The sequence below is a fragment of the Mandrillus leucophaeus genome, unplaced genomic scaffold, assembly GCF_000951045.1.
Source record: "Mandrillus leucophaeus isolate KB7577 unplaced genomic scaffold, Mleu.le_1.0 Scaffold1313, whole genome shotgun sequence".
NCBI lineage: Eukaryota > Metazoa > Chordata > Mammalia > Primates > Cercopithecidae > Mandrillus > Mandrillus leucophaeus.
In genome coordinates, this window is record NW_012101270.1 from 111,470 (window position 1) to 119,598 (window position 8,129).

Sequence of the window (8,129 nt, forward strand, 5' to 3'; positions counted from 1 at the left end):
CACTTGAACCTCGTAAGAACCTTGCTAAGTTGGGGTTATTTTGAGCCCCATTTTTCAGGTGAGGGAAGGGCACAGAGAGGCTATGACTTTTACACACAGAGTGGTGGGGCAGGGACTCAAACCCAGGTCTGTCTCTTCTCTGGAGAGGCGCCCGCATTTGGAGGTGAAAACTACCCCCGTGGCCATATGACAGTCCACTGTGACCGGACACTGAAATGACCAGTCCAGGGGGCTTGTGGGCTAGGGTCTAGCTTCACCACTGTGCTGCTGGGTGACTTCCGGCAAGGCCCGTTCCTCTCTGGATCCTGGTTCCTCGTGTGTGTGTGTGTGTGTGTGTGTGTTCTGGGCTCCCTCAGAGATCCATTCTGGCTTTGAGTGTGGCATGTCCCATCTTGGGCAGGTCCCAAGGCTTGGGCCCTGGGAGGGAAGGGTTTTGAAGGTCATGGGGAAGGGTTGCAGATGGCAGTGTGGGAGGCAGAGTTCTGGCTAAGAGCTGGACCCCTTGGGTGCACCTCCTGCTTGCATGTCAGTGTGTAGGCCTGCGGATCAAGGGGAGGTGTGGACTGTGAAGGCACGAGGGATCCGGCTTTGGGACAGGTATGGGGCTGGCCCAAGGGCCTGGATGCTTCCCCCTCCGCTGCCTGCCACAGAGGGGAGTTTGTCTTGCAGGAAACAGCCTCATCCATCAGCGGCAATGGGGGGCTGACAGCGGCCACTCCCCGCCAGCCCCGGCTGGAGGCAGACTCATAAATCCCACGCCAGGCCAGTCTGTAAATTCCTGTGATTCACATCCAGCCTCTTGGAGGACAGAGACATTTGGGGCTGTGGGGCTGGCTGTTCTCTCTCAGACAGGACAGGTGGGTACTGGGGAGAAGCCTCTTCATGGGTCCAGCAGTCTCAGATGGCCCCTCTGAGGAGATGTGATGCTGAGCCACCTCTGCCCACGCCCAGGCCACCGCTGCCTAGGCCATTCCTGTGCCCTGGCCCAAATCACCCTCGAGGTCACGTGTGTGGACACGCTCTGTGGCTTCAGAGATCTCATAGGGCCTGTGGCCCTGTGAGTGGAGGATCACCCAGGTGCCGAGGCAAGAGACTGAAGGCACAGACTGTTTCAGCATAACAAAGAAAATAGAATAAGAATAGTCAAAATACAAATTAGATATAGAGATGATCATGGATAATTATCAATTATTATTATAAACATTATTAATCATTACCTTTTAATTACTAATATAACCTAGGAATAACCGGTGGGTATAGGGTCAGCTGCTGAAGGGACATTGTGGGAAGTGACCTAGAAGGCAAGAGGTGAGCCCTCTGTCATGCCCACATAAGGGCTGCTTGATGGCTCCTTGGTCAAACGGTAACGCCAGTGTCTGGGAAGGCACCCATTACTTAGCAGATCGCGAAAGCGAGTCTCCTTTCCTTGGAGGAGTCAGGGAACACTCTGCTCCACCAGCTTCTTGTGGGAGGCTGCATATTACCCAGCCCTGCCAACAGTCATCTGGAGGCCTAAACCCCTCCCTGTGGTGCTGTGCTTCAGTGATCACGCTCCTTGTCCACTTTCACGTTCCTCCCGTACTCCTGGTTCCTCTTTGAGGTTCGTAGTAGATAGCAGTAGAAGGAATAGTGAAAGTCTTAAAGTCTTTGATCTTGTAAGTGCATAGAATAAAATGCTGATGTATGCTGCCTTCTCTCTCTCTGCTCCGGCTGCCTAAGAGGGAAGGGCCTCCTGTCCTGTGATCAAGTGATTTGCTTCACCTTGTCAATCACTTAGAAGATTCATCCTCCTTACCCTGCCCCCTTGTCTTGTACGCAGTAAATATCAGCGCACCCAGTCGTTTGGGGCCCCTACTGGTCTCCATGTTGTGACGATAGTAGTCTCCCAGGCCCAACTGTTTTCTCTTTATCTCTTTGTCTCCTGTCTATTTATTACAATCTCCCGTCTCTGCATACAGGGAGAACACCCACTAAGCCCCGTAGGACTGGACCCTACATGACCGGGAGGGTTGGCTCCATGAGCCCCACAGTGAGGTCTCCTGCCAATCTGCAGGGCATTCTGTCTTGGTTGTGAGGACACGGTGGGAGATTGGGGCCCAGTCTGTGCATCTCTCATTCCAGGGAGGCCAGGGCCCTGAATCCACTGTCCCTTAGGCAGGAAGGGGACAGGGACACTCAGGTTAGGGCTGCAGCCATTTGTCGACTTTCATCAGGACTTTTGCCACACTCACATGCCACCGGAACTCTTCTTAGTGTTTTTTAGAAATCAGCTTACTTTTAAAATTTAAGTGTGTGTTTTAGCCTCGTCTTTAGCCATATTTGTGAAATCAGGGTCTGATATACTAGTCAAATACCCGCACACATGTACACATACACATGTGCACACACACACTCACACAGACACACACATATACACATATATGTGAAAATATACACATGAAATATATCCATGAAAGTAAACACATAGTTAAAATAGCAAATGCTCAGCTCCGTGTACCATCTAATCCTGCTTTAGGTTTAGAGTGGCTCTAGTCTCCCCCATTATGGGTGATTCCTTACGGGTGATACAAAACACGTTCAGCTGGCTCACAGAGCTGAGCATTTACCAGCCATTCTAGCCTTCCCCCACTTTACAGACAAGAAAACCTAGGTCCAGAGAGGTGCAGGGCCTGCCTGAGGTCGCACAGCACTGGGATTAGTGGCCAGCCCGCCTGACTCCCAGTTGAGTGCTGCTTTGTGGAAGCACACTCCATGTCTGCGGTGTGCAGGGCTCCTTCCTCCAGAAGCACATGTGGACTCACAGAGGCCTTTTGGAGACAGTGGCCTAACACGCCTCCCTCCCCCCCACCGCCCAGTGCCCAGCACCCTCACTGGCCGGCACGGATCTGGGTGCGCAGCCACTCGGCACACTGATCCACACACGTGGGCAGAGTCACAACACAGAAGCTTGCCTGCACACAGAGGCATTTGCGCCAGCTCCCTGCACACTCGTGCCTGGTGTGCTCAGAGGACCACCTGTGCTGCTCATGGAGACAGGGCTAATGTCCAGGAGACAGGAGACAGCTAATGTCCAGCTGTCATTTCTCTACCTCAGGTCAGAGAGTCTGACCCACTTAAGAGCCTTCCATGGCTCCCTACGGCCTACAGCATTGAGCCCCAAAACTCATACTCTTCAGACTTCGAAGATTCTCCACCCTATGCCCCACCCTCCCCACAGAACTCTTCCTCATTCTGTCTCTGTTCCCTGCTTTGGCCAGCAGCTGTCCTGGATGCGGCCCACACTACACCTCTGCCCGCACTGCCACACTGCAGCCTATTTACCCAATACCCTCCAATTCCTCACCACGTAATTCTTTCTCAGTCATGCCCCGGACTGCATTGAAGCCAGGCTGTCTTAAAGAAGCTCTCCCAGACTGCCCTTTTCACCAAGGCAGGATCATGACTTGTCAAATGTTTCACATGTGTTAGCAAGACTAGAGTAGGAGCAGGCATCAAACCTTACATCCCATATGTCACACCTCACCACAGACCTGGGCGCCAAACACCCTGAAGAGTCTGAACTCACCTTGGCAGTTAGCAAAGTGCTCCTACGGCCGCATCTGCAGTTAACACAGCATCTCTATGGCCACTGTCTCCCTTGATCCCCACAGCCACCCTGGGAGAAAGGCAGAAAGAAATCATTTGATAGAAAGGACGCTGAGGCTCTGGAAGGGAAAGGGACTTGCCTGAAGGCCCAGGGTGAAGCAGCATCTCTGGACTCCCAGTCCAGTGCTCTTGCCCAATACCATGCTGCTTGCCTCTACCCATCTCCGTTGGTCATCAGAGCATCATAGAGCAAGCCCCAATCCTTGCCTCATTTTGGTTTATGGGCGCTGGACCCACAGCCCCACCCTACAGTCATTTGGAGACAAAAACAGATGCTATTGTTCTTCCTTAGAGAACGTGGCCAGTGGAAACAGGGCACACTGGGAATCAGAGTGAATGTCCTTGAAAGAGGGCCATGGGTCAACAAGTCCAAGCCAAAAGATGCAGAATGCTTTTCCTTAGAAATCTTTGGGAGTGAAGCAGGTTTCAGACACTCCCGTCCCTGCCCCTGCAGCCAGCCCTACCACATTGGTTTAGATCCGGTAGGGTGGGGTGGGGGTGTGGGCGTGGTGGGGGTGGAAGAAAACATCAGATTGCCCATGGCCCCCAGGCTCCTGTCCTGGTCCAGGCCTGGGTGCCATTCTTACACACTCACACTCGTGTGCAAGCTCCCCCCCTCACATCACACACCTTGATGGTCGCACAGTCACAGCCTGGTCTCTGCTCCTGTGGGCCAGTGGCTGGACACCCCTTGGAATGGCTCAAAGGAGTCAGGACTTAGAAGTGGGGACATCAGGGTAGCTGAAGGAAATCCACACACCCAGAGCAGATCGGGGTTCAGACTCTCTGACCTGAGATAGGCTCCCCAGGGGCTGGGAGAGGAGGTGGAGGGAATGGAGGATGGAGCACAGACAGAAGAAAGAAGGAGGAATGCAACGTGCCGGGCGGCCGCCAAGAGTGAATATGGAGGGAAGCGCCATGCAAGTGCTGGAAAGAAGCGGGCAGGTGAGAGGAGCCCCATAGCCCCCTCTCTAAAAACGACCACCTCCGGGACTCAGTACTCCTTTGGGGGCAGGCTCCGTCAGCCCTCGGCCACTCAGGGCTCCAGGACCCACGGTCCGAGTGCCTGGGATGGAGACGGCCGGTTCTGCGACAAGGTCCGATACTCTGGAATCCAGCCCCATTTCCCTCCTGGCCACGTCCGTCCGGCGGCCTCTCACGCCCTATTCAGCTCCTACTCACCTGGGGACCCCGGGCGGAGCGCGAGGGCACCTGCCAGGGGAGGGCCAAAGGGGTCGGGGAAGCCCCCTGGTGCCTGCGTCAGGCCAGGACGCTCTGCACCTGCGGCCAGGACGCTCTGCACCTGCAGCCAGGAGTCATCCACGGGTGCCCGTGGGCGTGCTGACAGTGGTCGTGTTGATGTCACCGATGGTGCTGGGCGCCTCCCTCAGCACGTGGTGCATGCGCAGCATCTGGTCTCCCCGCTGTGCCTGCTCTGTCCACTCCTCCATCAGCATGTTCTGGTTCCCCCTCCAGTACAGGCTGGCCAGCAGCTCCAAGAAGATGAACTCCTTGGTCTGAGAGTGGGTAAAGGGGGAAGGAGGCTGGAACCTGATGCCTGTGCTGCTCTGGCCGCCCCACGGGGCCCTGCTGGGAATGTGTGCTGGACTTGGAGCCCCGAGTATGGCTTTTCAGGCGGCTTCTACACCGCTTAGATTGGAAGATCTGCCTGCCCACTGTCCTTTTCTCACTCAGATGAGGACACTGAGGTCCAGAGGAAGAGTCACCTGTCCAAAGTCACAGTTCTGGGAAGGGACTTAGGATCTATCATGCCACCAGGACACCTGTCTACTCAGTTTTTAATTTTTGGAGATAGGATCTCGCTCTGTCACGAGGCTGGAGTACAGTGGGGGAGATCATTGCTCACTGCAGCCTCAACCTCCTGGGGTCAAAGTGATCCTCCAACGTCAGCCTGTCGAGTAGCTAGGACTACAGGCACGTGCCACCACCAAGCCCAGCTATTTAAAAAAGTTTTTATATAGAGATGAGGTCTCATTATGTTTCCCAGGCTGGTCTCGAACTCATGGGCTCAAGTGATCCTCTCACCTCGGCCTCCCAAAGTGCTGGGATTACAAGCATGAGCCACTGTAATCCCACGTTATATTTCTATGGGACAACTCTGGTCTGGACCGTGCCTCCCTTTCTGAGGATGGTCCCACAAGGCTGGTCGGCATCTCCCCCAGGCCAACATGGCCACCTGGGTCCCCAGTGCCACAGGAATTCCCTACCCCCATGAGGCGGCACATGCACGTTGTTGATCATGAGGTGGATGATGGTCTTGGGCATGAGGTCCTGCACGTTCTTGTTGACAATGGCCATGTTCTGAATGGTCTCCACTTGCTGCTCCAGCTGTGGTCCATGGAGTGCATGAAGCTGTCGGAGCCATTCCCCTCGGTCTTGCTGGCCTGTCATGAAGAACAAAGGGCATCAGGGTACACAGGCCATGTCGCCAGGCTCCAGGCATCTCCTGCAAGAGTACCTGGAACATTGATGCAGAGAGAGAAGCAACTGGCCTAAACAGACACCCAGATCCCCACATGCTCTAAAGGGTTTCAGGTCTCTGCCCATCCCTATATCTCTCGGGACCCCAGACTCCCCTGATTCAGCCTCATCTTGTTTCTGACTGTAGTACCCAGAGTTTGCCTCAATTTCCCAATCCAGAAATGAGAAAACAACATCTGCAGGTCCTTTGCTTAAAGACCTGACCAGAGCTGGTACCAGGCTGCAGACGCCTGGCAGGAAGCAAGAGAAGGTCACACTCACTTTCTTCTCGTCCTGGGAGGCCCACACACCAACATTGCCACCACTGCTGGCACCAGGGAGCACAGCCAAAGTAGACACACACAGCGAGGAAAAGGGGAGAGGTTGAGTGAAGCTGGGACACTGCACCCCAACTCTAAGGCTCCTCTAGACAGTGCCACAGTGAAATAGGGGAGAAAAGAGAAGGCAGTCACAGGATGAAGGGGTGGCCTACCCCTCCACACCTGTGGGCGTTTCTCATTAGGTGGAAGGAGAGACTTGAGAAAAGAAATGAGACACAGAGACAAAGTATAGAGAAAGAAAAAGTAGGCCCAGGGGACTGGTGCTCAGCATAAGAGGGCACCGGTCTCTGAGTTCCCTAGTATTTATTGATAATTATCTTTACCATCTTAAAGATAAGGGAGTGGCAGGATAATAGGATCATTGTAGGGAGAAAATCAGCAGTAAGACATACGAATAAAGATCTCTGTGACATGAATAAGTTTAAAGGAAAATGCTGTGCCTTGATATGCATATGCAAACATCTCCATAAACCTTTTAGCAGCATTGCGCCAGCAAGTCCCACCTTAGGCCATAAGGCGGTTTTCTCCTATCTCAGTAAACAGAGCATACAATCGGGTTTTACACAGAGATGTTCCATTGCCCAGGGACGGGCAGGAGACAGATGCTTTTCTCTATCTCAACTGTCAACAACCACCAAGAGGCCTTCTTTCCTCTTGTACTAGTCCTCCTCAGCACAGACCCTTCACGGGTGTCAGGCTGGAGGACGATCAGGTCTTTCCCTTTCCATGAGGCCATATTTCAGACTATCACATGGGGAGAAACCTTGGACAATACCTAACTTTCCTAGGCAGAGGTCCTTACGAGGCCATATTTCAGACTATCACATGGGGAGAAACCTTGGACAATACCTAGCTTTCCTAGGCAGAGGTCCCTGTGACCTTTGGCAGTGTAAGTGTCCCTGGGCACTTGAGATTAAGAGAATGGTGATGACTTTTAACCAGCAAGCTGCCTTCAGACACTTGTTTAACAAGGCACATCTTGCACAGCCCAAAATCCATTAAACCTTGAGTCACCACAGCACATGTCTCTTGCAAGGACAAGGTTGGGGGTAGGGTCACAGATTAACAGCATCTCAAATACAGAACAAAATGGAGTCTCTTATGTCTACTTCTTTCTATATAGACAACAGTAACAAACAGTAACAGTCTGATCTTTCTTTTCCCCACAACAAGAAACCAGCATCATAGAAAGGGCATGCAGGAAATACCATCTGTGGCAGAGACGGAGACACAAAACTGCCACTGGAGAAGGATGGGAGGACCAGAAAACTTAACTCTGATCTCACCCCCAGAGTAGATAGTGGGGAGGATTCCTGGTTATTTCTGAGTCAAATAAGGGCTCAGAAACATGGCATGACTTGGCATCGCTGTGGATGGTGCCCCAGGGCCCCCTAGTATCAGCAGCTTGCCCTTCCTCTCCTTGCCCTGCTGCTCACCCCAACACACTCAAGGTACACGCCAGCTCTCAGAAAGGAGGACTTCCAGCTCTTCACCTCCTCCTGTGTCTCACGGGCCAGCTCCAGCTGCTGATAATCCTTGTAGAAATTCCTGCAAGACAGGGCAGGCAGTGAGGGCAGATGGGCAAAGCCCCACCCTCCCTGGGGGCTAAGGGTATGCCTGGACTTTGGGGTCATCATACCTGAGGCAAGTCCTGGCTTGCTC